At 34.8% G+C, this 3,590-nt stretch overlaps 1 long non-coding RNA gene across 2 annotated transcripts; it reads right to left on the bottom strand.

Moving 5' to 3' along the window:
• Positions 1-306: 306 nt before the first annotated feature.
• LOC145029049 (uncharacterized) lies at positions 307-3,110 on the bottom strand. 2 transcript variants are annotated; one of them, XR_013676342.1, is made up of 3 exons: positions 2,734-3,110; positions 1,991-2,093; positions 307-775 (listed from the first exon to the last, which is right to left on the bottom strand). It is a non-coding gene; the product is annotated as an uncharacterized LOC145029049 (long non-coding RNA). The 2 variants fall into 2 exon arrangements; XR_013676338.1 differs by lacking the exon at positions 307-775 and having other exon boundaries at positions 1,007-2,093.
• Positions 3,111-3,590: the final 480 nt, after the last annotated feature.

The following is a 3,590-nucleotide window of genomic DNA, read 5'->3' as shown; positions in this document are numbered from 1 at the left end:
TTGTTCCCGGGAGCGTTTCGTAACATAACTTTCCGTACAATCTCTTTTTGATCCCGAACCAAATTCAATACTTCCAAGAAATTTCCTCTAAAAAGAGACATTTCAAACTCATCGTGACCACGAAAAGGTAATGCACATTTCAATAAACATCTAGATGTATCAATGGAAACATTTTATCGAATTCGATGTTCATTCCTTATAGCATCATTTTGATTATGAAGAACAGTGGCAATAGATTGATTTTGTTTCATCAAATCTTCAGATTTTTTAGGTGGTATGAAATGGGAACTAGTAAAATTGACTTCATGAGTCTTAAGTCTTTCCGGTTTATTCCAAGAACTAAAACTTTATGTTACAAAAGTATCACCGCCGCCCCTTTTACTTGATACATCTTTAAATAAGTAACAACACAAATAAAAAGCTTAATTTTCTTTTTTTACTATACTCCAAACATTTACTGTGTATTGACGATGATCAAACCAAGCCGGATTGAAACGTCTTGTCCTACCTCCTATCTCTTTTGTTGGAAATGTATGATCACACAGTTGACAAGGTCCTCTAATCAATTATTTTTTTTGCCTTATTTTGTCTCTTTGATTAGGGTGATAATTTGAAAAAAAAAATTCTATCGGATGGATCCCATGGAGTTTCACTCAAATCAATTTCAACCGGTATCGATGGAATAGAGCTAGGTTAGGGGATATCATTGGAGGCGGTCCCGGATGAAGATGCCCCATCAATTGATATCCGTCTTTATAAAAATCTTTCCATTTATCTGTTAACAAAAATTGTTATTTTTCATTGTTACAATAAAACTCAATAATTAACAATCTATTATATTTAACAATGAGCATATGAAGGTCAAATAATCCATTCAGGGGACAAGCTAAGAAACAATCTATTATTCAAGCATTTTAACTAACAATACTTGCAATATTTATATGGACCTACTAAGCCATTACAAACAACAAAGCTAGAATTACATACGCCTATAAAAAACCAAAAATTAACAATACAACCAAAAGAATAACTGATTTTCATTGAGTCCACAAACCAACAAAAGAAACTTATAAACCAACAAAAATCGATTTCCCCTAATAAAATGAAAGTATATTACAAATTTACAGGTAAAGATTTACCCAGGTAGACCAAGAGAAAGAGAACAGGGGAAGCGGAGGTTGGAGGCACACTTAGGTCGTGAGTGTCGGCATAGTTTAGGCAACGATAGTCTTTGATCTCCAACGAGGTTATTTTTTTATGGAATGGTGAATTGGGGTCATGGTGGGTCTATGGCTAGGTTTAAAAGAAAGAAGAAGATAAGATAAAAAAAATCAACTATTTATAGCAATAGGCTATGTTCAAAATCTTAATTGTGTACATAACATTTCACAATGTTGGTAAAATTAATTTTCTTGTATTTGCTTTAGGATTACGAAATTACTTATCTGGGTCCCACTCAATAAACTTTTATCTCAACAATAAATTTTGAAAATGACATAAGTACATACATGTTTTTCAAAACATAATCATAAATATTCCCTTTGTCAGCACATCGAAACATGGAATTCACGCGCATGAAATAACATGATTATAGAAATGGCAACACTTACTGAAGTGAAGATTACACAAATTTTAAGTGGAATGAGAGAAAAAGCCTAATACATTAATAACCTTAATAAATCAGAAGCTACCCATTGAAGTCATCCATGATTTCGATTTGCAATTGACTCGATTTCAAAAATCTTGAAATACCCATTGGGGAATTCATATGTAAAGGTCAAATTTTTATTTCCAAGCAAACTTCTACACATATGAAGCATGCAAGTTGACATGAAGATTAATATAGTTGTATGTCTTCTAAATGAGTTTAATTTAGGCATCTCAAAGATTAATTACTAAAAGGCTAAAAGCAAATGAACTTCCCAAACCCATCAAATGAAAGCCTATTTATTGAGATAAAGAGAGAGCCGAAGGGTCAGGGTAGGCTTACCTAATAAGAGAGCCGCGATTGGATCTCCTTTTCGCAGAATTGGTTTCATGAAGAAGATGTGATTACTCCAACATCATAAGGATAGCAGTAGTCAAAGTCAAACCTAAAACAGAAGCAGAAATCGAAGAAACACAAGTGAAACACACAAGTTTTGGTTTGTGAAAACTGAAGGATGTAATTAACTGATTTCAACTGATAATAACTATCATCTGTCAAGTATATGAAACTATCAAATCTCAATCCAAATGGGATAATTCATGTTTCAAATCAGGTATCAAGGTGTATGGACGTTATGAACAGAGAAAGAGGGCTGATGGAGTTGCCCGAATTTATGAATTCACGTTCGTAATCATATATACCAGTTTTAGGTTTCAAATATGAGATAATGAATTACCATGTGCGTTCGATTTATGCCCTTTATCTTTCAATTTCTTTCAGCCAAATGCCCTCAAATGGCAGAATCAAACACACCCTAGGTTTTAAATCTATGTTGAAGTAGTTAAGAGCTGGGTTTTCTATATCAAAACATCAAATTCGAAACCCAAGTTAAGGTTTTAGAATAAATGATAGTACAATCGAAAAGTCAACATACATCAATAACATATGTTGAGCGAAACTCCAACAAAGAAAGTTTACCAGACAATCGTTTCTTGAAAACCCAAAACCCACAAATCCTTAAAAATAATATCAAAATCAAAACTACAGACATGTAAAGACAGAGTAGAAGATTTTGGCTTTGATACCTGTAACCTGATTAGTAACGGTGGTCGTAAATCAATACATTGACCGGTGAGTGAGATGATGATGAAATCGCTGCAGCTTTCGTGGTCTTCTTCTGGACCGGTATTGATACACTGGTTGAGCGATTCCGGGAAGATCCATCCCTGATTAGGTAGTGGTGCGAGGCATGCAATTTGGTGTTGGTATTCTGAGGATATTCATCGGAAGTGGCGATAGTATATGATTGTCTTTTGGGAGGAAGATGGAAAAGAGTAGTGGTGGCCATAATTTTTTTTATGGAACCGACGGGAAGAAGATGCCTCTACAGACAGTAAAAACTGGAGAAAACGTTGCGTAGTTGTCAATGACCTACGTGTGTGAGGACAGATGACTAGCAAACCATAACTCTTCTAAACACCGAGCATATTAATATTTTGATAAAACCATAAAAATGATCCCTGTTGTATGCATTTTTTTTACGGGGTTAGTTTAAACCTATGCATTTTTTTTACGGGGTTAGTTTAAACCTATGCATTTTTTTTACGGGGTTAGTTTAAACCTATACTTTTTTTTGGCTTCGTAGTCCTTTTGAGTTAGTTTCGTTGTCTTTTTGGTCCCTCGGAAATGTAACATGTGGTTTTAAAGAACTTTCATTGTTGATTCTTATATTGAGGTGTATTGCGTTTTGGTCCCTAAGTTCAAGAAAGTATGCCAAAGGAACCCTAGTTGCATTGTTGTAATATTGAGGCTTCGGAGTATGCCATGCATGCGTGGTGTACGCTTAGCGTAGTAGGATGCACCCTTGTATGTTGGCGTACTTGCCAAATGAGGAAACCCTAATTTTTAGGGTTTGGTTGATGGCCTCTTTTCACCCACCTTA

The sequence above is a fragment of the Lactuca saligna genome, chromosome 1 (genome assembly GCF_052625555.1).
Source record: "Lactuca saligna cultivar CGN05327 chromosome 1, ASM5262555v1, whole genome shotgun sequence".
Classification (NCBI taxonomy): Eukaryota; Viridiplantae; Streptophyta; class Magnoliopsida; order Asterales; family Asteraceae; genus Lactuca; species Lactuca saligna.
This window is presented reverse-complemented; position numbering and strand designations above follow the sequence as displayed.